The sequence below is a fragment of the Prionailurus bengalensis genome, chromosome E1, assembly GCF_016509475.1.
Source record: "Prionailurus bengalensis isolate Pbe53 chromosome E1, Fcat_Pben_1.1_paternal_pri, whole genome shotgun sequence".
Classification (NCBI taxonomy): domain Eukaryota; kingdom Metazoa; phylum Chordata; class Mammalia; order Carnivora; family Felidae; genus Prionailurus; species Prionailurus bengalensis.
Window position 1 is genome coordinate 43,613,051 of NC_057347.1, and position 27,880 is coordinate 43,640,930.

General features: G+C 49.7%; 1 long non-coding RNA gene across 1 annotated transcript in view; it reads left to right on the forward strand.

The window, feature by feature from the left end:
* LOC122485730 overlaps positions 1-26,707 on the forward strand; it is a 30,471-nt gene extending 3,764 nt beyond the window's left edge. Inside the window, exons 2-3 of the long non-coding RNA XR_006297937.1 lie at positions 25,526-25,635; positions 26,368-26,707. This is a non-coding gene — a long non-coding RNA (uncharacterized LOC122485730). The remainder of the gene's footprint in view (positions 1-25,525; positions 25,636-26,367) is intronic.
* The last annotated feature ends 1,173 nt before the right edge of the window (positions 26,708-27,880 follow it).

The window sequence follows — 27,880 nt, forward strand, 5'->3', positions numbered from 1 at the left end:
CTCCTCCCAGCCCCTGGCAACCACTGATCTACTCTCTGTCTCTATGCATTCGCCTATTTTGAACATTTCATATAAATAGATTCATACAATATGTGATCTTTTGTGTCTGGCTTGTCTCACTTTGCATCATGTTTTCGGGGCCCACCCGTGTCGTAGCAGGTGTTGAGGGCCAAATAATATCCCTTCGCACGGGGGTAGCACGGTTTGCTAATCCAACTATCAGGTGAGGGACACTTGGGTTGTTTCCCCTTTTTGGCTGTTAAGGCTGCTGTGAACGTTGGTGTCCAAATCCTTGTACAGATGTATGTTTTCCTTTCTCTGGGGAGACACCTGGGAATAGAATTGCTGGGTCACGTGGCAGCTCTGCGTTTCAACTTCTGAACAATTGCCAGAATGTTTCCCAAGGTGGCCGCACCATTTCACGTTCTCACCCAGGCGCATAAAGGTTGCAATCTCTTCGCATCCTTGCCAACACTTGTTATTATCTGTCTTTTTTATTATAACCATCCTAGTGAGTGTGAATTGGTATCTCATTATAGGCTCATCTCACTTTATAAATAAGGAAATTAAGTCCCAAAGAGGTGAAGCAGCTTGCCCCAGCACACTCAGATAGCCAGAGAGGAAGCCAAAATTCAAATCAGGCACGTCTCCCTTCCAAATTCCCTTTTTTTGTTTTTTCTCTTGTATCAGGCAGCTCTCCAACTGGATGACTTTGGGCCTGGCCCCGTATCTGAGTCCAAGCAGTTCTTGGGATTCACATCGGTCACGGGGCAGGGACGCTCTGGCGATCAGCTGCTCACTGTTCACGCGCCTGGCCGGCCTACCGGCTGATCCTCACTGAACACCTACCAGGGGCCCAGCTCAGGAGATAGAAATAGGTTAAGGAAGAATTGATTTCTCGAGAGCCTTCATCAAATGAAAGATGGATTCTTTTTAGCCTGTAGATTTATTAGTTGCCAGCAAATGGCCAAAAGCTGGCTTGAGGGAGAGGCGGGAAAAGGAGAAGAGAGAGGGACCCCTGGCAGGAGGCCTGGAGGATGATGATTTGAGCCAGTTTAAGGAAGATTTGGCACGAATGCTGAAGGGCATGGCCAGAAAGAAGAGGGCCAAGTTAGAGAGGGGGATTGGACTACCTTCAAGGATGGGTTTGGGGATGAAGAGGGAGAAAAATTGAGCCTGGCCAGGGTAATGTGCTGTCAGGGGTACTGGAAATGAGAACCAGTTCAGTCTCCCCTCTGGAAGGCTGGCAGTTTTGGAAAAAGTGCTCTGGAGCCGACGGTTTTCCCTGCGACGGTTTCAGCCTGTTTGGGCTTTCACACTTCAGTTTACAGCCTCAGCCCCTGCTGCTTGCTCTCTTATTTATTCTTTTTTACAGGAAAAAAAAGCCAATGAATTTTTAATCGAATCGAGCTGAGGTATTTGACCAGTGAATCAGAAAGGCTTCTAAGTCTTAGGGTGGTGGTGGTTGAGGGGAGAGGAATTCACTCCCATCTGCCCGGAAGGAGGTTAGCCCTGCAGGGAGTGAGGCCCTGGGGGTTCCATTGAGTCCGGCACAAGAGTGCAGACCAATCCTGTATCCTTCACGGCAGGATTTCCAAGCTCCCTGGGGGATCGTGTCTCTCAGGGACAACAGCTGACGAAGGTGCTGCTGGTGGATGAAACATCCAGCTGCACAACGTGGAAGGAACTGGAAGGTATTATGCTGAGTGAAATAAGTCCGTCAAGAAAGGACAGGTATCTGGGGCGCCTGGGTGGCGCAGTCGGTTAAGCGTCCGACTTCAGCCAGGTCACGATCTCGCGGTCCGTGAGTTCGAGCCCCGCGTCAGGCTCTGGGCTGATGGCTCAGACCCTGGAGCCTGTTTCTGATTCTGTGTCTCCCTCTTTCTCTGCCCCTCCCCCGTTCATGCTCTGTCTCTCTCTGTCCCACAAATAAATAAACGTTGAAAAAAAAAATTAAAAAAAAAAAAAAAAAAGAAAGGACAGGTATCATATGTTTTCACTCCTGTGTGGTCTTGAGAAACTTAACAGAAGGCCATGGGGGAAGGAAAGGGGGAAAAATAGTTACAAACAGAGAGGGAGGGAGGCAAACCATAAGAGTCTCTTAAATACAGAGAACACACTGAGGGTTGGTGGGGGTGGGGGAGAGGGGAAAGTGGGTGATGGGCATTGAGGAAGGCACTTGTTGCGATGAGCAGTGGGTATTGTATGGAAGCCAATTTGACAATAAATTATATTAAAAAAATAAAAAACAAAAATTTGGAGAAATGAAAAAACAATTAGGACATGGGGGAAAAAAAACAAACCAAAAAACATCCAGCTGCATGCAGACAGTCTAGCCCAGGGGGCGGCAAACTTCCCTGTAAAGGACCAGATAATTTTAGGCTTTGCGGGACACTGTGGTCTCTGTCATCTGTTCCTGTCCTCCTCCCTCCCCTGCCTCTTTTCCTCTTGTCCCTCTCCTTTTTCCATAACCATTTAAAAATATACAAACCATCATTATTAGCTCGTGGACTATACAAGAACAGACTGCGGGCCAGATTTGCCTGTGGGCCACAGTCTGCAACCCCTGGTCTAGAGGTGTCTTGGAAACTAGCTTGGGTGAATTGCCCAAATTTGGGGGGCTTCATATATTTGTTGAACACCTACTGTGTGCACGCCTCCTATCAGAAAATGTTCATGTTCTTTGCAATGGAAAAAACATGAAGATAAATCAAGAAAGTCATTAGTTCCAGTTGCTGTGGGTGTGAAAACAATGGGCCGTGAGAGAGAAGGCCTGGGTATCTGGCCTACTTTGGTCGCCAAGGAACCTGTAGAATTACATCTGTAAAAAGGAGGCAGTAATGCGTTCTTTGCAGGATTAAATAAGCTCAGGAATAAAAATGTTGAAAAGTGCTACACAATAGAAGCTATATTTAGAGAGTTGGGAGTTACACATACCTATGAATAATTGATTGACAGTATAAAGCTACGATCCTAGAGATGTCACAGGTTAGGAAAGAAAAGAGGTTGACTGAAATGCTGTGAATTGGGACCTACAATTTAGGCATGAATCAATTAAGATTGGGCTTAGCTGCTTCCTACAGGAAACCCAAAGTAATAGCGGCCTAAAGAAGTCGTCTCGCTCTCAATTAAAGCATAAGAAGAAGGCAGTCCAGAACTTGTAGGGCAGTCTTACGGTGTCGAGAACCCAGGATAGATCGTTTGCTCCATTATCCTTGCACGTAGCTTCTGTTCTACAAAGTTATCTTATGGGCCAAAATGGCTGCTAAACCTCCAGCCATTTTATCTGCATTCCAGACATGTGAAAGGAAGAAGGAGCAAAGAAGAAGATGCACACCAGCAGCCTTTCAAGGAAGCTTTTTAGGAGTTGGCTCCAAATACTGTTATTTATACCTAATTGGCTATACCTAGCAGCAAAGGAGGCTGAGAAAGTCAGTCTTTATCCCAAACGGCCATGTGCCCAGCTAAAACGAAGACATTCTGTTTTTAAAGAGGACAATGAACACTGCGATGGGCAACTAGCTATGCGGCTGCAAGTAGCAAATTCCTGGGAAGGATGGATGTCTGGGCGGCTGGATCACGGAGGGCTTCATCAGGGGAATGAGATTGAGCCTGGTCCTGAAGAAATGGACTGAGTTTTCAGTGCTAGACATAAGTGGAGAGGGCGCTCGAGGCAGCGGAGTGAATGTAAGCCGAAGGGAACGCAGTATGGGGGAAGATAGTGGGCAAGCTAGCCTAGCCAGGAGCACTCCTATAGAGGAGGTTTGAGAATTGGTGGTGGAAAAGATAATAAAAGCTAGCTGTAACCAGTTGGGGCCCCTACACCTTGGGCGCTGTGTGGCTCCTTGGCCACTTTGTGACTCCCCAGCAGCTCCTTCCCTCGTCCTCCCCTCCCTTTGCTATGTCACCCACATGGCGTCTTTTGCCAGGCTGCCGCCCCCCGGGAGGTGGTCCTAGGGCCTCTTGGGTGGACCCCTTCAACACAGCCCTAGTCCGTCCCTTTCCCCTGCATCCACCCAGTCTTTGGCGACACCTGGCATCTTTGCTCCACTAAACTCTGCAAGTGGATATGACTTCCTGCTCAGTGGTGTCTCTTCTTCCATCTGAGGACACAGGCCGAGCCAGTGGTCTCTTGCCTTTAGACTTTTTTCAGAGTGAGTTGGGCCCTAGTGTCTGTGTTCTAGCTCTGGGGGCCTGCGGGTCAACATACCTCTCTTTCCAGCTCCAGGGTGAGGTTTTGCTTGGCTTGGGGACATGGAGATGGGCAGGTGCAGGTCACTTCAGTCCTCACCATTACCTCCGAAGTCCAAAAACTCCCACCTCCCTCCAAGCACCTCAGTCAGTCTCTAGCCTTCTCTTCTGCATGGGCTGAGATGCAAGATGGGACAGGGGCCACACAGCCAGGGTGGGCCCAACCCAAGCAAGTCCTACCCAGATGATCTGGCATCTCCCTTAAGAATGTGTGGGCACTTCACGCCTGAAATTCGCAGTTTTGGGACCTCAGGGGAGATTCCACAGCAGCAGGGCAAGTCCTCACAGAGTGTTCTGCTCGGTATATTACATTTATTGACCTCTCACCGTCCGTCGGGCACCTTTAGCCCATTATCTGTGAGGTTGTTACGAGTGAAGAAATGGACAGAAGTGAGTGAGGACTGGAATATCCTGGGGAAAATCATGAAAAGAGAGGTCAGGAAAAGAGCTGGAGCCAGATTGCAGAGGCTTTTTATGCCAGGCCCAGAAGCACAGACTTTTTCCTCGGAGCACATTGAAGGATTTTGAGCAGGTTGTGATGTGGTCTCAGTTGTGCTTTTGAAAAGTTGATCTCAAAGCGTGGGATGGATTGGGAAGAGAGGGACAGATGTCTTCCCATTACAGTGTAAGCCCCGGGAAGGGGTGGGGTATGGGGAAGAGAAAGAGGAGGAAGGGGAGGTGGGGGAGAAGGGGGAAGGAGAAGGGGTGAGGGGGAAAGGAGGCAGGGGGCGGGGGAAGAGAGAGGGTTTGGGTGGTCTATTTCTTTCTCCACTTGGAAGCATACAGTTCCTGGGTGCCCAACACATGTGAGAGAGGGTTGGATAAACAATGCAGGACCGTCTGTGGTCCTTGCAGAGGCTCACAAAGCGGAAGGGAAGAGGGAGGAGAATGCCCACGGACATGTGCAAGGCCTCTGGGACTTACAGAGGGCTTTCACAAGGGTTACCTCGCTGGATTCCTGCCCCTGTTCCACGCAGCAAGCAGGACAGATGCTCTCCATTCCACAGATGAGAAAACTGAGGCACCAGCAGATTCACGGGCTCACAGTTATACAGGTGGGTGGGGCAAAGCTGGGACTCAAATCCAGTGCTGTTTCTGTTACCTCAGGAGCATACAAGAAAGGTACCCGGAGCTCTGGGGGAGGTGCTGTTGGGCAGAATAGGGTTCTAAGGACTGGGTTCTGGAGTCAGACTGCCTGGCCCCGTTTCCAACTAGCTGTGTGAACCCAGGGCAAGTTTCTTAACTTCTCTGTGCTGTAGTGCCTTCATCTGTAAAATGGGAGAACTGGTGCCTATATCCTAGAGTTGCTTGAGGCTCACTCAAGATACTGTGGGCGTGTAAAGTGCTCAGCACAGGCCTGGCCCAAAGTAAACTCTCTGTAAGTGATTCTACCAATATTATTAGATTTCGAGGTGGGTGGAACAGGGAGGACACCCCAGGCAGAACCAATGAGCCACCTCAGGGGGATGTGGCAGGGACCCAGGCCACCCTAGGACCTTCTTTCCATGTCCAGACCCCCTATAGTACCCTGTACTTCACCTTTGCTTCCTCTCCTGCATTTTCCTCCCATCTTCCTCTTCCTCTCCCTTTCCTTGTCCCATCCGTCTTCCCCTCTCCTCCCTGATGCTCCTTGCTGTTATGCTGGAAGCCCTGGGTGCTAAAGACTTTGCTTACACCTCCCCATTCTCTTCATGTGACTGTGGGCCAAGAGCCAGCCTTCCAAATTGCTTTGACATCCACTGAGGAGCACGTTCCAAAAATATCAGCTGTTTACCAGGTCTGCTAAAGGACATGGCCAGGGCATCTGGCTTTTCCTGGGGGAGAGAGGTTTCTGTAGGCAAATGTCTCCCTTTTCCTTATACTATTTCTCCTGATCCTTAGTCCAAATGGTCTCTTTTTATTAAAAGGAGACACGCGCGCGCGCGCACACACACACACACACACACACACACACACACACACAGAGAAAGAGAGAGAGAGAAGAGAATATTATTACAATCTGCCCTCTGGTTTCATGGAAGGAGAGAAGAAGGGAGAACAGGCTCTGTGGTTATCACAGCCATTAGTGGGAGATTATTTGTTCATCAGCCTATAAAAAGTTCCTAGCCTTGGCCAAGGTAATTACCAGCCTAGGTGGTTGGCCACACTGGGGCACAGGGGAGGTGAGGCTGTCATTTCCAATTTACCAGCCTCCATTTGCTGCTTGGTCAAGGGGTTCAAATGAAAAGGTTAATTAAGAATCAGGGGATTTGCTCATCAGGTTAAATCATGTACACACAGCACAAAGGCCATGTCTACCCATAACTGCTTTGAAAAACCAATTCTATTCTGCATGCATTTATTGACATACCACACCTCATCTCTCACTTCCACCTCCTCCACCCCGCCCCCAATACATTCCCATCTTTTCTGGAACATGAGTGTGCTAGGCTTTGTTCATTATAGGGCGCCACTTTTTTGGTACTCATTTGGGAAATGGGGCTTGTACCACAGTGAAGAGAAGCCTACACATGCATGGACTCCTTTCACATGAGCCATTTGCCCTGGGCAAATCACCTCCTTTGTCTCAGGGCCAGTTGGAGTAGATCCTCAATTTCTAATCACGATGATCTATGGGAGGAGGATAGATGGTTGGTCTGTGTCAAGATGGTCTTGAACTATCTTGGATGATTCTTTAAACTATGTGCCCTCCAGGGATTCTGATATGTGCCCCCCCCCACCACCACTCAATGTTGTCCAAGTTTATTGGTATATGTAGTGGATGCTGTGGGTCACCCTGATCCTTCCTGCAGGACCAAGGTCTTCATTCCTCCAGCTGCTGTGACTCTTGGCAGATGATTGCCTTTCATCTGAGTCCCTTTCCAGGAATTGCCCTCAGCCCAAACAACCAACTTTCTTAAGGTCATTCCACCTTCCTGCTTCCTGGCAGCAGCGTGCATCCAACTATGGATATGGGGGTGTAAATACCCATCCCTTTGCACTCAGAAGGGTCAGATCAGTCCAGAGATCTCTGTATAATAGGCTGAGAACTTTGTTGAAACTTCAGATCAGTTCAGCTCCTCTCTCTGCCCAATCCTACTTCCTTCATTCTCTCCTCCTGCCCTCACCCCTGGTTGTTGATGCCAAAGTACCTTCAATAAATCTCCTTTATGCAAACTTCCATTTTAGAGTGTCTCTCAGGTAACCCAACCAGGGTTGGGTTTAGGATCATCAAATCCAGTGAACACCAAGGCTGTCCATTAATTCAGCAAACACGTGTTTGGCATCTATGATGACTCTAGCCCTAGAAGTCTTCCTGGGTAAGGAAGGATGCCAAGTGGGCCTTAAAGGGTAGGCAGAATGTGGAAGGAAGGAGGAGAGGAAATGAATTTAATAGAATCATTATATGTGTTGTGGTGGTCCTTCCTGTTTTCATGTCAGCTTGTGGAGCATCCCTCATAACAGAGATAATAGCAAATGGGTGGATATTTGAAATTATCCTGGATGGCCAAGATTACTAATTCTAGCTCTAGAATGGCACTATCTAATCTCTAATGGGTGCTGGATTATTGCCCATTGAAAATTCTATCGTGTTCCCATTGGCACACCTCCCCCCCTTCCCTTTAAAGTGGTGGCCTCCTTCTACCCTATGGCCAGAATCAAATAGGAGGAAGTTCCTAGCCCCATGGTATTCTTTGCAGCCTTTGTCTTGAGCCTACCACCTCATCCCACTTTGAATCTTCTGTCAATTGTCCTTGGGTGCCTCCGCTTCTGGTCTCTTGTCTTGCCCCCTGCCCAGGGCTTTTCAGACTCTCCTGGGCTCTGATGATTGAGGTTGCCCTCCTAACTGTGACCTTTTGACTCCCTCCCCACTTACAGTCCAGACATGTTTTTACTCCATCTTTCTCCTCTCATGCCAGATGTCTCCCCAGTCCAGTGCAGCCCAGACTCTATCCCAGCATTGCCCCAGGTGGCTGGGTGTTCTGCTGGCCTATAATCCCATGGCCACAGACCAAGTTCAGCATTATTGGGAAGGGTATCTGCAGCTCTTAGGGGGTTAGGGTCTGTGGCTCTGGCTGGAGCACATGACTGAAATGGTCTCATTCTAAACAAAACAAGAAATGCTGTGAGGTCCCTTATTTCCAGTGCCCTTCATTTCTACTCCCAACTGCCATGGTGTGGCTTCTGGGTCCTGGTGCAGGCTCCTAAGAAAAAGGCAGGTTTGAGTGGAGCCAAGACCTCAGTGAGGCAGCTGGAGGCTTCGCATTGAAGGAAACCAGGAGAGACTTGAGAAAACAGCCTGGGAGGAGGAGGAAGAGGTGGGGAGGTTCTGTCCATGGTGCTGAACAACAATCCCAGAAATAATTAGTTGTTGGGCTTCTAGTTGAGTCTCAGCACTCAACCGTGTACTGTGAAGAACCCAAAGGACATAAGGAACCAAGTTCCTGCCATAAAAGGTCCTTTAATCAAGTCGGAGACAATAAAACACCCACATGAGAAAATATAGGAATAATCCTAAATGGTCCATATGATGATGGGTCTCAGAAAACTGCATGGGAGAAAGGTTCTGGCTGTCTTGATAAAGGGATCCCTGAGGCAAGCCCTGTTTTGGGGTCTGTGCCCTTTAGAGGAAAAAAACCACTTTATAATGAAATGTTCTTTCTTTAGTCGCCATAGCATCCCCTAGAGTATTTAAAGCCTAAAGGTCTTGGATATAAACTAGTTGATCTAACTGCAGCAGTTTAAATTTAGGTGCTAATGCTATGTTTGAAATGTAAGCACGTGATTGGCTTTTAGTTATGTCTTTAAAAAGGATTGGTGGGCAATTTTTGTCTGGATGCCCATCCCCAGACCATCTGGCCATGGTCTCTCAACCCTTGCTTGTTATAGTCACACCCAGATGATCCTATAAGCAGGAAGCTCCAGAGGCTCACTGCTGAGTGCTGTCCCTTCTCAGTTCTTCCTCTACCCTCAGCATTGTCAGGACCTGATCCTTATGGGACTATGCTCATCCCCCTTCTCCACTCCCAGTATGTGCCCACCCCTTGCCTTGAAAAGGAAGAGGCTGCACCTTTGGATTCCTCCTTTAGCTAGGGACCTCCCTGCCTACCCCCTGGGTTTCAGGATGGACAGGAGGAGGCAGCTTGTCTGCACCTTCCTTCCAGAAGGTATCTTTGTGAAGATCAACTGCTCACAGAGGAAAGGAGCTGCTTTAGCTCTGTCATTGAAATGGGAAAAACTGATATTTCATCTGACCAATATACTGATCCCTGACTAACTTGCTGTATGAGGGGCAGGTGACATGTCTATTGGTCTCAGTTTCTCTCTTAAAACAAGAGGAGTTGACAAGATGGTTGAGCAGAGTTCTTGTTTGTTCATCTTCACAGTTTCTGAATCAGAACATGTTTGTTTGGTCCTTACTTACACTGTATGTATATGTCCTTCATCTGTCTACCTAATTCCCCGAAGTCTTAACTCCATGAGAGCTAAACTCAGGGAATTCTCTATCCATGGGCATACTCTTTATTCTTATGTGACTTTATCTGGTGTCCTGCAAAGGATCTAGGCTAGACAACGTGGAGCCTAAAGGAACCCTTTGCCCATCTCTCCCCTGAGAACTTAATCAGAGTCAGCTTCACTAGCAAGCTCCTTTAATTTCCATTAACTCTCAAGAGAAAAGGCAGGAGGCATGACCAGCCTCAAAGCCTCACCACCCTGGAATGAGAAAAGAAAAGAGAGAAGAATAGATTTTCTTTTCAATCAATAGATTGGCCTATAGACAAAACATTCATTGACAGGGCTTCAGGAAGGGACCGAGTGATACCAAAAGGAGGCTGGTGCAGATAGGAAGGTGGAGATAGGACAGAAAATCCCAATTCAGTATGTGATAAAGATTGCCCAAGAAGGTTTTTCAAGAGAAGCTTTAAGAAGAGGCATTGAAACAGGATTTGTGAGAAATGGAGATAGTCATATATTGCAAAGACAAAAGCTGTAATTGGCGAGTCCAATGTGTCTGGGGTGAGGGCAAGGTTAGTAGGCTCCGGTGGGCCAGGTGAAGAAAGTGTGAGAAGTGTGTGGTGAGATGCAGGATGGTGGGGTAGACAGATGACCACAACGTTGCATGCCAGAGTCTAGAGTTGCTTCAATAAGAACAAATGAGATGTCGGTCTTGATGCTGGGTCTCTGTGGGTTGAGTTTTTGTTCTGGGACTCTTAAGCTTGGGGAGACTTTAGGGTTCCAGACGTAAGTTGGTGTGAGTATGTGAATATGTGTGGAGAAGACAAGGGAGATGGATTTCACTTAGGTCATTATGGTTTGATCCAAATTAGTTTTAATTTGGTCAAGAAAATTAACTCAATGTTTATTAGCAATTGGTAATTAGCTCCAACTCAGCCCAGGCCCCAGGGACTGGCTGTCAGGCTGTGTAATTATTTCCTTGCCAGGAGAGAAGAGAATGGGGCTCCGGTGTTTGGCAAATACTGGGTTGGGGTATTTTTTCTTTCGGTCCATCAATTTCATCAATTTTGTTATTCTCAATTGCTGCTCCAGTGGATCTTACAGCACCACCCCCAACACATCCCTGGAAATTCTGCTACATTTAGCATGGCTAGGGACAGGAGAGGAACTGCTGGGGTGGGTATCTGGAGGAGAGTCTGGGGCTCTTCTTGGAGGGAAGCTTAGTCATATCTGGATGGGCAGTAGAACTGCACCAGCCATGTAGATTAAGTTATCTCTAACCTCTTGCCTCCAGCCTCAGTTCTTACCATACTTTTCAGGTGCTATGCTGCCTTAACATAAATCCAGGACTCTTCTCTTCCACGTCTCCCTCTTGCTTTCTTCCCAGCAGCAGCAACACTGAGGCAATGCTGGGTTTCACCACTCCCTGCTCTCACTAGCCCCATCTGCACCAGGGGCCAGTCTTGGGAGCTGCAGGAAGGGTGGGGAAAGCATGTTGGGTCTGTTGACATGAGTGAGTCACTCTGAGTGGGAGTAGATGACAAAGGGAATATGACTCAGTGAAGGGAATAGAATGTGGGTGAAGGCAAGGGGTTTGCACATCTTCACCTGCCCAAGGAAATATGGAAGCCCAAGGGTCTTGGGGAGGGAGCAGCTGGTGCCCATTGATATTGGCCTAATGGCGCCACCATTCTCAGGTCTCTCTTTGTGTGGCCCATGTGTATGGCATTGTCTTCTGGATATTGTCCCATCTGCATTCTTTGCCACTTCCCTGAATATTTTGTCTTGGCCTCTTTAGCCCTTCTTAGCCAGTGTGGTTGGTGAACAGAAATTTCAGGGAATCTGAAACCAGTGCCCTCCCCCCAGCTACTGGGTCCACATCTGTCAGAGGGGAATGGAGCTAGTTGCTAGTGTCCTGGCCTGAGTTTTGGAGCAGAGTCTGCCATGGGGAAAGAGACTTAAGAGTCTGTCTTAGTCACTGGACATTGCAATGGCCTATGTGGCCTCTCTTTTTAGAAAATGAGGAGAGGGATATTATCCTGACTGCTATAGGCTGCTGCTTTTTTCTGTGGCCGGCACCTTGAAAGGAGCAGGGGGACAAACTGTTCTGAGGAGGCCAAACTATGTAAGGAAAAAGAGCAAGGAGGTGCTGCCACAGGCCACATAGGACTGGCCATCACTGACCTCAGGGCCTTTGCACATGCTATTCCCTTCATATAGAAGACTCCTTCCGTATATCTGGATGGCCAATTCCCTCACTTCCTTTCGGTCTTTGTTCACATAGCACCTTCTTAGTGACGCCTCCCTGACCACACTACTTTAAAATGTCACCCCACCCCCATCATTTTTTATTCTCCCTTCCTGCTTTATTTTTTATCCATATTACTTATCGCCATCCAATATACTATATCTTCGATTTATTCACTGTATTTATTGAACATCTTTTTCCACTAGAATGCAAGCTTCATGAGGGGAGGGAATTTTGTCTGTTTTATTCACTGCAATACCTCCTGTGTCTAGAAAAGCACCTGGCATGAAGAAGGTGCTCAGTGAATCTTAGCTGAATTAGTAAATTAATGAAGACAATTCTTTTTTTAAGTTTATTTATTTATTTTGAAGGAGAGAGAGAGAGCACACGTAGGGTAGAAACAGAGAGAGAGGGAAAGAGAGAGAATCCTAAGCAGGCTTCCCACTGTCAGCACAGAGCCCAATGCGGGGCTCGAACTCACGGACCATGAGATCGTGACCCGAGCCGAAGTCAAGAGTCAGACACTTAACCAACTGAGCCACCCAGGCGCCCCTAATGAAAACAATTCTTCAAACAGGAGATCAGTCCAGGAATGTGTTATCTGCTGTAGAGGATGAAGTCTCAGACTGGGATTCAGGAGTGCTGGTCCCAAGCCCCAGCCCTGCCCTGCACCAGCAGCAAAGTAGAGATAAGGTAGCCTATCGTGCATTCCTCCAAGCAATTATGAAAATCAAGCCAGGTGATGCTAGTAAAGGCATGCTATAAAGTATAAAGGGCTTCCCCTCATGGTCCTCATTCTGACTACCATTTTGACTGGGGCTGACCTGAATGACAGTGTGGGTACATGAGGTTGGGACAGTTAGAGATTCCTTGGAGGAAGTGAGTCTTGAGCTGGGCTCTGAATGTACAGGGAACAACACTGGCACAGGCCCAGAGGAGCAAGGAATTTGGGATGAGAGAGAAGCAGGGCCTCTGTGGAGATAGTTTCTGGTGCTAATTCTAAACAGGGACGAGGGATGCTCCTGGATGTCATGGCCACAATTTCTCAGGCTAGTTGCCCTGGCTGAGCAGTATTCTACTCAACGCATGCTTGTTACAAGCAGCTGCGACCCACTGAACTGCCTTGGTGTGTTGCTGGTTGGCAAAGATGACAGGCAGCCTCAGGCAGTAGAGACAAGTGTCCAAAGGTTGCAGGTGGAAGGCCAGGGACTCCAGCCCTCCTCCTGGGGCCCTGCAGCTACGCACTTTGCACAAGGGCCAATTAAGCTACCCTTGACTTCTCCCAGTGTTACAGCTTTTTGCAGTCACCATTCCTGACTACAGTTTCTATGTGTCTTCGTGCTGTTCTCAAGAGAACATTTCTGGCGCCCTTGAATCAGCCTATGGATGGAGCAGTCACTTGCCCACCCCTCCTCCAAGCCCCTGTGGTCCAGAGGGGGGAAGGTCGCATGGTACATGACGGGAAGATACCTGGCCTCTCCCTTTAGTGTTGGGGAGCAGGGAGAATTGACTGACAGATGCAGTTGGGCAGGAAAGCCAACTGGCTGAGAGGTGAGTTCAAGTCCTCAGTGCCATCTTGGGAACCAGGGCTCAAAGGGTGGATTCTGGGAGAAAGAAAAAAGGCTGTCCCCGTAGAGATTCTGCCTGAACTTTAAGCTTTATCTTCATTGTCCCTTTGCTCACTCACCAACCCCCAGCGCCCACCTCTGCCTGTGCTGTCTCCCTGCCTGGTTCTTCTCCATTGTTCTTCTCCCTTGATTCCTACCCCACCTGTTCTTCAAGCTCAACTCTGCCCCATCTGCTGCCAGAGTACTTCCTTAGTCACTCCAGCCCCTTGGTGTTGCCCCCTCTCTCCTTCCTCCCTCTTTCCAAGGTCATTTCCAGCCCTCTTGGCCCTCGGTGTGAGCTTTCTTGTGACAGACGGCTTCTGTAGGATCATCTCACATTGCCGTTGGCTCTGGTAACTACTCAGGCCTTGTCTTTCCAAGGTCAACAACACAAATATGCATCCCTCCTCAGGCCTTTGCTGGGCACACAGAGATCCACAGAGCTAGGGCTGGAAGGTGTTTTAACCATCTTCAGGTCAAATCTCCCTATTTTAGAGATGACAGACCGGAGGCCCAGAGAAAAGGAATGTTTTGCCCATAAGCAAAATCACAGAGGCAGGGGCAGAGCTGGGAGTGGAATTCAGGTCTTTGGGCTCCTTGCTTCGGAGAGGAGGATGAGAAGGAAGGAAGGGGCTTTGGCTGTGAAGTTGGTACCACAAGGCTAGAGAGTAAACCAGAGCCCAGGCGGCCAGGGGCAGTCAGGGAGGCCTCACGCACCTGGGAGCCAGTGCTCGCCCAACACCCAGCGGAAGCAATGGCACAGAGATGCCCAAATGTCCCTCCTGCTTGGAGGGGCTCAGACCCTGATATCTTAGCAGGAGCCATTTGTACCTTTGGGAACAGGCGTTCCCCCCCACTCCCTCCATCCCCCAGAACAGGCATCCTCCCCACTCTCCCCCCACTCCCTCCATCCCACAGAACAGACATTCCTCCCCCCACCCTCCCCACTTCCTCTTTTAAAATGCAGATCTCTCAGAGATGGGCTGAAGGACACTGATGGCAGAGAGCTCTGGAGTGGTCCTTGCAGGGAAAGGGAGGGGTGGTGGTGGAGGAGCCTTACAATGTCACCTGTTTCATGGGGCGCCTGGGTGGCTTAGTTGGTTGAGTGTCAGAGTTCAGCTCAGCTCAGGTCATGGTCTCGTGGTTCCTGAGTTCTAGCCCCACATCGGGCTCTCTGCTCTCAGCCTGTCAGCACAGAGCCTGCTTTGGATACTCTGTCCCTCTCTCACTCTACCTCTTCCCCGCTTGCACTCTCTCTCTCTCTCTCTCTCAAAAAATAAATAAAACATTAAAAAAAATTGTTACAATGTCACCTGTTTCTCAACCTGGCTCTGGCCATGGGCATGGTGTTTCCTGATAGACAGATGATCTGAATGAAAGCCAGCCCAGGGACCCAGGGGGAATAGTTTCTTTTTTTTTTTTTTTTTAATGTTTATTCATTTTTTTAGAGAGAGAGAGAGAAAGAGCGTGAGTGGGGGAGGGGCAGAGAGCGAGGGAGACAAAGAATCCGAAGCAGTCTCCAGGCTCCGAGCTGTCAGCACAGAGCCCGACACGGGGCTCAAACTCACGAACCTGGAGATCATGACTTGAACTGAAGTCGGACACTCAACCAACTGAGCCACCCAGGTGCCAAAAAAAACCATATATTTTTTATTGTTTATTTTTATTTTTGAGAGAGAGAGTGTGTGAGCAGGGGAGGGGCAGAGAGAGAGAGAGAGAGAGAGGAGGGGCAGAGAGAGGGCGACAAAGGATCTGACAGCAGCGAGCCTGATGCAGGGCTCGAACTCACGAACTGTGACATCATGGCCTGAGCCCAAGTCAGCCACTCAAGCGACTGAGCCATCAGGGAGAATAGTTCCAATGAAATGTGTTATTATCAGGGTTCTGCTGCTCTGCGAGGGAGAAGCAGGTTAAGCTGAGCTTTCCCCACGCCCCCCAGGGGAGGATTGGTCTCCGGGGGCCTGGTGATCCTGACCTCAAGCCAAGGGCACTGCTGTGGCTGTCTGATCCCACCCTGTTTCATCTGTTTCAGACCTTAGGGTGGGAAAGGCTGCGTGATTATTGCCATTTTGCAGGTGGGAAGAGTGAGCCCCACAGCGGCCAAGTGGGTGTGGAGAAAACAGACACGTGGAGAAGGAAGTGGAATGGAGGCTGGGGCCTGGTGCAGGCTCTGCCCTAATTGGCTGTGCGATGTTGTCCACACCTTTCCAGTTTTCTGGGTTTCTTCATTCGGTTGTGTAGGTTGGGCCAGATCAGTGACTCAGACTACTTTTTACCGTCCATGACTCCACGGGCTTGCCCCTCCCTTGGGCTCCTTTAGGACCACCCCAGGAGCTGTTACAGGACAAAGCCTTATCCTCCTGCCCACAAAGCTCATCAGAACAATGGCCAAGAATGGCATTGCGGGGATCTGTCCTAATTTATATAACCCAACTCAAAGCTTTTGCACTTGATGTTCAGGAACAAATGATGTACCAAGCCCCTGGGTCACTGTCTCAAGAAACTCCAGCCTTCCAGGTCCTGCTGCCCTGGGGCTAAGACGCCCTGCTTCTGGGGTTCTGGCCCAAGAAGTCACCCATTCACAGGTGGCTGGGCCAGGGCTGGGTGCCCAGCCTCCAAGCCCTTCATTGATCAGGGGCTGCTGCGGCCCCCGGTCCCCACCTCCCGCTGTCTGGACACCAGCCTCCTGCGGATGGCCAGGAAAACTGGTCAAATGCCCAGATTCCTCCGCGGGGCTGGTGCAGATGCCGCTCAGCGCCCTTCCTGGCCCGCTCCCTCGGGCTCTCAGCTGTCTTTCCCCACATCTCTGCGTCTTTCTCTGAGTCTCCAGTGAATACCGCCACACAGGAAGCCTGATTTACCAAGGCTTGCAAGGGGTCTCGAGATGCTAATGGCTTCCCTGGGGACGACAGGCTGGGGTGGCGGCGGCGGCGGCTGGCAGGGAAGGCAGGCTGCGCGGCAACTCTCACCCTGGTGCTGAGTCCTGCGGTCTCCCTCGACTGGTACCGCTGAGGATCGCTGATCAAGGTCACTCCTGCCTCCCGGGGGGACAAGCCAGGCTCAAGGGCAATGCTGGATTGCCTTGTGGGGGACCTGTAGGCAGCACAGAGGGCCTCCCTGCTGAACCCAGACTGAAATTTTTTCTTGCCCTGGGCCCAACCCCGTGTTGATTTCAGAGTCTGAATGTGGTGGCTGCAAGAACAAGGTGCACCATTCCGGTGGAAGTTGAAACCAGAGGGAGAAGGAAGTAAACTGCCACTTACTAGGACCTGGTGGAGGATGGTGACTTCTTCAGGCACCGTGTCATTCATTCCCTGTTTCCCAACGCCCCCCTGCTGCAGGTGGCACTATGCCATTTACAGGCATAGACTGTGGCTCAGAGAGAGCAAGTACTGGCCTAGGGTAACACAGCCGGCCAGAGACAAAGCAGGAATCCCGCCAAGCCCACGGCCCAAACCAGAGTGAGGAAAGCCAGGAATTGGAACTCCATTTACAGATGGAGAAAAGGGGACTCGTGTCTTCCTCCCCTTGCCCTGGATGGGTGAACACCCTCTTCCTGCACCCCCCCCCCCACTTGCCTCTCCTTATGAGATTCCAGCCAAGGCATTGTCTTTTTTCATTCAAGAAAGAAGAGAATCTTCATTTCCTGCCAGTAGAAATCAATAATTTATGAACTACTGTCCCAGCCAGAGCAAAGAGTGATTTTTAAAAAATGCGTCTTAAAATACTATATTAATAAGTATTCCAAAGAGTGAAAATATTTGAATTAGGGGAAATGAATGTTTCACGAGCTGGTGGGGAAGCAATCCCCTGAGATGGGCAGGGATGGCGGGAGAAGCGGGAGTCTTGGATTGGGGCTGGCTCGATTGTTCTGAGGCTCCAAGGCTGAGCTGCGGTAACTCGAAGGGCAGAGTGGGTGCAGAATGGGGCCCAGCCAAGGGCCTGGAAGGTCTCCATCCCTAATGCTTGTCAGGTGCTGGCCGCATGTGTCCTGGTCTGAAACTACTGTGGATTTTAAGTTCTGGCTTCTTGGGACCTGCTCCCCTGGAACGGTCCTCCAGGACTTCCTTCCCGGGTAGCTGTAGGGAGAGTCATCATCCTACAGCCATATATTACTGTTCAGTAGCTATTCACTGTCTCCTCTTTGCTGTGAGCTGATTATACTGCTCCCCCCCTGCCAGGGACCTTGGCTTTGCCAATGGAATGTGGGTGGACATGACTTACGGCTCATCCGAACAGAGGCCTTATATCTGCCTGCCGGACCACTTGGGTTCTGGGGCTCCGGCCCTGAGAAGAGCGTGCCTCATGCGGTCACTGCTCCTTCTGCCTGGGTCCTGGGACAGAGACACGTGGAGCAGAGCTGAATCCCAGCCACAGCCGGGACAGGCCACCGCAGCCAGCCTGCACACTTGAGAGCTCGTTGTCATGAGACGTGGAGATTTGGGGGTTGTCACAGGGCATCATCACAGAAAAGTGAATCCGCCCTCCCAGCTCTGCTCCCTCCGTATCCTTTTGGAGAAGCATCTTCTTGTCCCTCAGACAGGCGCCCCCATTGTCAAATTCATTCCCTTGGAAGGGTACCTGCTTTCCTTCCAGAATATGCTCCCCCTGGGGAGGATAGAGCAAGTTCTCCCAGTTTTTTTTCCATCATAACAGTCCTTTTACAGCATCGACTCATGTCTCAGACCCCCAAGGTTTAGTGGATGTATTTTGGTAACCATCGATTGGGATCAAGTTGGGGGGGGGAGAGATGCAGTGATAAAAAAGCAGCTACGAATTATATTTTACTATATATTTTATCCAATATAGTAATGGTTGGTGAACATTTGAAAAGCAGCACACAAGGGCACCTGGGTGGCTCAGTCATTTAAGCGTCTGACTTTGGCTCAGGTCATGGTCTCACGCTTCGTGGGTTCGAGCCCACGTGTGCTGACAGCTTGGAGCCTGGAGCCTGCCTTGGATTCTGTGTCTCCCTCTATCTCTGCCCCTCCCCGGCTCACACTCTGTCTCTCTCTGTCTCTCAAAAATAAATAAACATTAAAAAATTTGAAAAGCAGCACGCAAACATAAAAGGTGTAGTGTTTATTCCATTATTATTTGATACAGTGTAGATTCACGGGTTCCTTGCGATCCGAGACTCTGAGGTACCCAGGAAAGAGAGTGACTTTTGCTGTAAGAGAGACCACTTGCCAGCAAGGACCTCGGGCTTTCCAGACCCCAGTTTTCTCTTCTGTAAAATGGTGATAAACATGCCTGTGCTATAGGATTTCGTAATAGGTAAAAACATAAATGATAAAGCACTTGACAGACATGGGGGGTCTTGACTAATCTTCCTGTTCTTTGTTGCTTATCTAGTTCTGTGATCATAGCCCAGATTTAGAGCTGACTCTCAGCCTCAGTTTCCCCATCTGCAGAATGGGGAGCACACTACTTGTCTCCATATTGCTGGGGGATGACCCAGAGTTCTTAATGTGAATGAACCTGGTGCACAGTAGGGACGAAAGCAACGTCCGCGGCGCCTCGGTGGCTCATTCGGTTAAGCTTCCGACTTTGGCTCAGGTCATGATCTCACCGTTCGTGAGTTCAAGCCCCACTTCAGATCCTCTGTCTCCCTCTCTCTCTCTGCCCCTCCCCTGCTCACACTCTCTGTCTCTCTTTCAAAAATAAACAAATATTGGGGCTCCTGGGTGACTCAGTCGGTTGAGCGTCCGACTTCAGCTCAGGCCACGATCTCATAGCTCGTGAGTTCAAGCCCCGCGTCAGGCTCTGTGCTGACAGCTTGGGGACTGCAGCCTGCTTCAGATTCTGTGCCTCCCTCTCTCTCTGCCCCAACCCACTCTCATTCTGTCTCTGTCTCTCTCAAAAATAAATAAACATCAAAAAAAATTAAAAAAATAAAAATAAACAAATATTAAAAAAAGAAAAGACAGTAACTTTCTCCTTGCTACGGTCACTGGCTGATGTTTTTTCCTGACCACGTGCCAGTCACACCTCTTCCAAATAGCTTTCCTAGGCCCCCACTCCACTCAGGAGCCTCCGTCAGGACAAAGCTCTTGTCCAGGAACGCATTCATCCCAGGCTGAAGACCTGACCGCTGATGTCAGTAAGAGGAGCCCTCCCTGTAAATTAATTTAAGATCCTGTTTACATCCTCAACCGTGATCATGTGCTCCTTTGACCTACAGCCCTGCACCTTAATTAAAGCAATTAGTGTGTGGCAGTGAGTGACAGCCTGGGTTTCGCAGGCCTCTGCCAGGTTCCCACTTGCCTGAACTGCCCGAGGCCAGGCTGGGTCAGCCTGTCCCCACCTGGTGTTCATAACATGGCCAGGCTCCCACCTAGGCGACGCCATCACTCTTCACAACAGAAACTGAAAATGGAATGCCACCAGGCGGGGACAAGGCGAGGCGGGGACCAGCCAAGGCGGAGGAAGGTTTGGCAGAAGCAGGGACCACGCCTTTTTTTTTTTTTTTTTTTTTTTATGGCACATACTTACTATTTTCACCTTAGTAACTGGGCCACAGTGACCCGTATCAGCCTCAGCCTCCTGGGGACCGGGACGTGCTCTCCCCACCCACATCCTTTTGCTCTCTGCTCTGAGGACAGTGGCAGGATATTCCTATTACCGATAGCTAGGACTGTGCTGACAGACAGTTCTAAATGTGGTGGTTAAGAGCTCCAGTTCTGGGTTTGGCTCTTAGGTTGGCTGTGTGACCATGAACAAATTGCTTAACCTCTCTGAGTCTCGAGTTTTCTAAGCAGCAAAATGGGGCTATAGTACCACCGGCGGGTAGGGCTGTACTGGAGGCTAGAGGAGGTAATGGTTGCAGGGGGCGCAGTGAAGTGACTCACACATCAGTAGAGCTCAAGGATTGTCAAATATCATCACGCTTTGCTGATGAGATGACTTCTCCAAGTCACCCCATGGAGAGCTGACCTTAGTTCCCCTTTAAAGATGAGGATCTGGAGATTCGGGGAAGTTAAGTAACTTGCCTGAGGTCACACAGCAAATAGAACGTGTTGAGCCTAGCTCTTTGTGGCTCTCTGTGACTCAGTCTCTCCCTAAGCGGCTTGGCCTGGATCGGGGGCCCCAGACAGCACCTCTTGGATGGGCTATATCAGAACCATCTAGAAAAATATTTTTAAAATATAGATCCCTGGCCCCACCCTATGGAAGATCTGCTCCAGTAGGTGGGACGGGGCCTCGGAATTTGTATCTTTTTTATAATTTTTTTTTAATTTTTTTTTTCAACGTTTATTTATTTTTGGGACAGAGAGAGACAGAGCATGAACGGGGGAGGGGCAGAGAGAGAGGGAGACACAGAATCAGAAACAGGCTCCAGGCTCTGAGCCATCAGCCCAGAGCCTGACGCGGGGCTCGAACTCCCAGACCGCGAGATCGTGACCTGGCTGAAGTCGGACGCTTAACCGACTGCGCCACCCAGGCGCCCCTATAATTTTTTTTAATGTTTATTTATTTTTGAGAGAGAGAGAGAGAGACAGAGCGTGAACAGGGGAGGAGCAGAGAGAGAGGGAGACACAGAATCCAAAGCAGGCTCCAGGCTCTGAGCTGTCTGCACGGAGCCCGACGCAGGGCTCGAACTCACAAACCGCGAGATCATGAGCTGAGCCACCCAGGTGCCCCTGGGAATCTGTATTTTTAAATGTTTCCCCGGGTGATTCTGATGCTCAGTTAGGCTTGGGAACCACGCTGCCTGTCTTTGTGTGTTCCCCTCCCTCCGCTGCCATCCTGCACCCCGGCCCGGGCTGGGTGGCTGCCGCAAAGAGTTTAGGGATTAGGACCTGCTGGTTGGAAGGAGGGACAGCTTTCCAAGACAAACAGGAACCTTGCCAGACGCCTTGGGGCAATCTCAAGCTCCATGAGAACCGTTTTCATTTTTTACTGGGGAGGAGGCTCTTCTCAGCTGGAAAGATTCCTTCTGATGTAATTAGATTCCCTTTTTTCATTCCCTCCAGAAGCATCCCCTAAACACACACACACACACACACACACACACACACACACACACACACAGGAATCTAATCTGAAGTGCTGTCCAGGCCTTCATGTTGCCCATATGTTGAAACAGCTGAGTGTATGGAAATTGCTGGGGATGGGGGACAGGGTGGGAACAGCTAGACTTTTTCATTTGTCTCCAGTGGAGTAGGGCTTCATGTACCTGCTATGAGGGTGCGGGGGTGAGGGTAGGGTCCCGTGGGAAATGCATGCCTTTTTTTTTTTTTTTAAGTTTTTGGAGAGGGATGGGAATGGTCTCCCAGGGTGGGCTTTGAGACAAGAAGAACAACACATGACCCGCAAGAAACAAGGGTCAACCATGACAGAAAAGCTCACTTAGACTGTAGAAAGAACTGTTCTGCTTTTATTTTTATTTTCAAAAAATTTTTAATGTTTATTTTTGACAGAGAGAGAGAGAGAGAGAGAGAGAGAGAGAGAGAGAGGAGGAGGAGTGGGGGAAGGGCAGAGAGAGAGGGGAAACACAGAATCCAAAGCAGGTTCCAGGCTCTGAGCTGTCAACACAGAGCCCCACCCGGGGCTCGAACTCACAGACCTCGAGATCGCGACCTGAGCTGATGCTTAACTGATGGAGACACCCAGGTGCCCCAGAACTGCTTTATTTTGTTTTGTTTTGTTTTAACGATTTTATTGGTTAGAATCAAAGCAAAATCCAGAACTTACAAAAGGGTATCCCATGAAAAGTGCCTCTGTGACTTCCCATACTCAGTCCCACCCCACAGGCAACCACCGCTCCACTCCCTTACAAATCCTTCCAGAGACCGTCTATGTCGATAAAGGCAGACGACTTTTGTTCTTCCCGAAAAGGTAACGTGCTACCCACATTCTTTTGCCCCTCGATTTTTCCGCTTTACTTGAAGATCTTTCCATATCAGCACATAGAGAGTAACTACATTTTTTTTTAAGAGTAGCTACATTAAAAACATTTTTTTAAAAGTTTTATTTAAGTAATCTCGACACCCAACATGGGGCTCAAACTCATGACCCCAAGATCAAGAGTTTCATGCTTTTCCAACTGAGCCAGCCAGGCGCCCTGAGAGTAGCTACATTTTTTAAATGGTTGCTGGTATTCTATCTTAAGGCTGATTCATTTAATTAACCTTCTATGTAGACATTCAGGCCATTTTCCAATTTTTTGTTTTAGGAGAGGTGCATCAATACATTAGCCCTACAAAAATGCACGTCTGTTCTTAATCTCTGGGATAAATATCTAGGGGTAGAATTCCTGGGTCAGAAGGCATATGAATTTTTAATTTTGATATGGTCAAACGGCCTCTTTTAGAGATTGTACCAATTTACACCCTCACCAGCAATATACAAAAATGTGTTGGCAAATATATTTTATCTTTGCTGATTTGCTAGGTGAAAAAAAAAATGCTGTTTCCTTGTAGGCTAATTTGCATTTCTTTTATGAATGAAGTTGAGCCTCTTTTCATGTGTCTGAGAACTATTTGTTCTTCCTTCTTTGTGAACCATTTATATTCTTTACTTGCTAGTTTTGCATCTGGATTGTTGTTCGTTTTTCTTGGATTTGGAGGAATCTTTACATATTAAGAACACAATCCCTTTGCCTGTGCTAAGAGATGCCAGTTTGTGGTTTATTTATGGGATTTTTTTTTTCCATGGATGAAATGTTGGCTTTTATGTAGTCAGTTTTATAAACCTTTTCTTTATGGTTTCTAGGTTTTGTAATGTACTTTATTTTATTTATTTAAAAAATTTTTTTAACGTCTATTATTTATTTTTGAGAGACAGAGAGACAGAGTGCGAGCAGGGGAGGGGCAGAGAGAGAGAGGGAGACACAGAATCTGAAGCAGCTCCAGGCTCCGAGCTGTCAGCACAGAGCCCAACGCGGGGCTCGAACTCACAAATCGTGAGATCATGACCTGAGCTGAAGTCGGAAGCTTAACCGACTGAGCCTCCCAGGCGCCCCTAGGTTTTGTAATGTATTTTAAAAGGCATTCTGGGAGGCCTGGGTGGCTCAGTCAGTTGATCATCCAATTTTGGCCCAGGTCCTGATCTCATAGCTCATGAGTTCGAGCCCCTCATTGGGCTTGCTGCTGTCAGCACGGAGCCTGCTTTGGATCCTTTGTCCCTTCCTCTCTCTGCCCCTCCCCTGCACTCTCTCTCTCTCTCAAAAATAATAAATCAAAATAAATAAATAAAAGGTTTTCCTTCCTCCAAACTCATTGAAAGTATGTTTTAACAGTATCTTACAGATTTCATATTTTTATGTTTATGCCTTTAATGCGTCTGAGATTTATTGTGGTACAAGGTGTGAGACAGGCTTCCAGCTCCGTTGTCCATTTGTTCCACGCCGTTGAATAAATAACCCGTCTTATCCCCAATGATCTGAGACACCATCTCCACCAGAGACCAAATTGCTGTTACTATTTGTTTTCGCTCTAGAGTTTTCTTTTCTGTTCCCTTGATCTGTCTGTCTATTCGTGTTGTTTTAATCACCATAGCTTTATACTATTTTAAATGGTAGGTCTAGGCCCCCTCACGGTTCTTTTTTAGAAGATCTCTGCGTATTCTTGCTTGGTTATTTTTCTGTATGAACTTTAGAAAGAGCCTGACTAATTCCAAAGAGGAAGCCGTGTACCGGGTGGCAGTGAGTGTGGGCGGGGCCCCCTGCCTGCCTCTCTGGCCCCAGCCACTTGCAGCATCTGGCAGAGAAGGCGAGATGGTGCTGGACAATTACAGATGACTTAGGGGTGTTCTTTCTCCCTTCCCAATTAAGCAAGGAGGGTTTTCTGGAGGAAGGGGAGGTGGAGGAGGCAGAGAAAGGGGAGAAGGAGCAGGAGGAAAAGCAGGAGTAGAAGAGGATCTCAGAGCAGGGAAGAAAAGAGGCCTCCTGGCAGAGAGGGTTAAAGAAACTACTCTCTGGGGGGGGAGAGAAGCAGCAGAGCACGATGAGGCTTTGAGGAAGGGAAGCCAAAATCAAAGCTGTGAGGAGGTTTCCTTGCGGAGATTGGACAGGAGTGGGGGAGGGCGAGGGGGTGGAGGCCAGCTGGGAGGGCCCGGGGCCGGGTAGGTGGGGGGCGGCCTGGAACTGAAGAAGCCGGCGGTTAGAGAGGCGGTTGGCCTCTGAGTCAGCCCGCGGGGCTTCGGGGAGCAGGCTGCCACGGCTGAACGCAAGGCAGGCAGAAACAGAATCAAAGCCAGAAACTCCGATCATCCTCTTGTTCAGACCTGGCGGTTCCCAGGAGGCCCCCTCCCGTGCTCCTTTGGGTGACATGAGGTCCCTCCCCCCGCCCCCCAGGGGAACCATGGCACGGGCCTTGGGCTTGGCTGCTGTGATCACGTGAGTGCATTTACTCACGGAGAGGAATCAGAAGACTAGTCCTGAGAACTTGTAACTCCTGGGCTGCATCAGAAGCACATGGGGTTGGGGGTGGGCATTGCTGTGTGATGAGAAGTTGTTAATTGTCCACACCGAAGAAGGCAGCAGGAGCCCCGTCCTGGGAACAGGCGGTGCAGAGTCAGGGAAGGCCTCCCCGCCACGGGGGTTGCTGGCTGGCACTGGGGAGGGAGGAAGGGAGGGCTGGATGAGCCGGGACTCACAGCCTCCTCAGGTTGTTCTAGGAGAGGGCGGATGAAGCAGGAAACGAATGTGTGAGCACAAGGAGCCCCAAGGTTCTGTCTGCCCAGGGTTCACTCACCCCTAGCCGGAGGGGGGATCTTCACCCCGGCAAGACGTCCCTGTATGAGGACCCGCTCAGTCCCAGGCAGGACCATGCGAGGTGCTAGCAGACCACGCCCAACGAGCTGCTTCTCTCCCTGCCGCGTAACCACCTCAGAGCCGCTGCACAGGGCAGCTGGGACCCTCTCTTCCCTCTTCCCACCCAAAAGCTGGCTCTTCTCTGTGCGCCCTCCTGGGCTGGGCTGGGCTGGGAGCAGAGTCCTGCTTGCCCACTTGAGGACCTAACAAAGTTTCTTTCCTCAGCCATTCCGATCCCAGAATGTCATCAGGACCACCCCGCGCTGAGACTTTTCACCTGCAACACTGAGGCTCAGAGAGGGCACGTGAGGGCCCCATAGCCACACAGCAAACAGGTATCGATGGGGCCAGAATCCAGGGCAGCGGCTTCTAGCTGTAGGGCCTCCTCCTGTGTGCTGTGGGGGGCACATTCAGCAACCCCCACCCCAGGGATCCCGGGGCCATCCCTGCAGGAGTCTGCCTCTGCTACGCCAGGGGTGGGGTGTGTGTGTATGTGTCGGGGCCGTGGGGGTCGATCTTCCTTCCCAAGAGCCAGAGCATCTTGGTTTTAATGAGCTCAGGGTCAGCGTTTAGAGGGACTGTGTGTATTTTCAGTGAGAATGGGTGAGATATTTGCGTGTGGTTTGTTTTTTGGATGCAAAATACATGCCATGGATAAGAGGCCACCAACACAAATCTGTACGGAGCTAGCGGGGTTTGGTAAAAAATGTTCTTGCTGAGGAGCTGAGACTTAAACCCTGCCTGGAAGTCACTCCCTTTCTCTGGGCCTCAGTTTCCCATTTTGTACATTGAAGGGGTTGGACCAAGGAGTGTTGGAAGGCCCTTCCCGCTCTGACGTGCCCTGTTTCCTGAAAGGGCTATCAGGCCCCGGACACTCTGTCCCAAGCACAGTGGGGACAGGGGCAAGGCTTTCGAAGTCTCCCCCGGGATGGGGGCTGGCGTGATTTGCATGAAGCACTCTCAGGCCTCCCTGGGTGGGGGTCACTCCTGTCCCTTCTGCTGAGGATGTGGATGGGTGGGGGAGGGGGAGGGCTTACTGTCTACCCACCAGGCGCTTCTGGTTTCAGAAGGAAAGTAACTGCTGAAGACGCCCCCAGGGACCCAGCCGGAGGCCCCAGTCCAGCAGGGGCAGAGAGCCCGGGGTGGAAAGGGCCAGGTGAGCAGACCCACTCCTCACTGCCTGCCCAGGCCGGCTGGGCTCCTCCTGCCCTGGACATTTCCCTCTGTCTGTGCAGCCAGGGGAACCCCCAGAAAGAGCATTTGCCCTCTTGAATACTCAGAGGGAAAAATATGCTTCACGATGGTAAGAAACATGAGAGGTGGCAGAAGTCCATGGAATCGGTACTGTGAGTTGTGAGACAAAAGTCAAAGTTCCATGGGTGGTGAAATAGTATTTAGAAAATCAAGGAAAAAACCCCAAACTAAGAAAAACCGTGAGCCTCGCAGCATCACCCAGGTGACAATGACACTTCAGGGGCATCATCTCTGCCAATTCTTCCAGCCATCGGCACGGACTTTTGTTCGTGTCAGAATTTTACAGAGCTTTGCATCATGCAACATGTGTGTTTCTGATGCTCTGTCACCTGTTCACAGCAGTATCAGGGCGTGTTTTTCTTGGTGTGGTAAGGTAAAGCCAGGCTGCTGTAACAAAGAGCCCCAACAGCTCAGAAGATACAAGTTCAATTCCTTCTCCTGTAACATCCCAGGTCAGCGGGCAAATCTGTTCACACACACACACAGGGGCCCAGATTCCTTCTGTTGTGTGGCTCCGTGGACCCACAGCCCTGGGGTCTAGAATCAAGGCCGGGTTTTCTTGGAGGCACGCCTCTGTCTTATGGCTCCAGCCTGGAACGGAACCCCTCTCTTTGCTCACATTCTATTCGTGAACACTTAGCCCCAAGGTCACATCTGACTGCAAGGGAGGTGGGTTAATGTGGTCCCTAGATAGGCTCTCATGTGCTGAGATACAACATTATCATTGAGGGAGGAGGGGGATATAAAATTTAATGGATCACTTAGCAGAGCCTGGATCTTTGAAAACTGTCAATCCAAAGGTTCGCTTTTTCCTTTGGACAGTCCTTTTATGCGATTACGCTCTTTTGTTGTTGTTTAATGTTTATTTTATTTATTTTGAGAGACAGAAAGAGAGCAAGTAAGCAGGGGAGCAGAGAGAGAGAGAGAGAGAGAGAGAGAGAGAGAGAGAAAGAGCATGAGCAGAGGAGGGGCAGACAGAGGGAGAGGAGATGTCCCAAGCAGGCTCCACACTGTCAGCACAGAGCCCGACGTGGGGCTCGAACTCACGAACTGTGAGATCATGACTTGAGCTGAAATCAAGAGTCAGATGCTTAACTGACTGAGCCACCCAGGTGCCCCGTGATTATGCTTTTTTGCATTATCTGTGTCTCTCCTCCCTTGTTCTTCCTTCCCCTCCTTTTCTTTCTCCCTTACTCTTTCTTCCACCTCTTCCCTCACCCTAACACAGACCTCCTAGGGTAAGTAGGATGGAGTTTCCAGCTCCACGGGTCACGGAGCGCACCCAATGTTCCAGAAGGTCAGAGCTAAGGACAGTGGCATGCATCC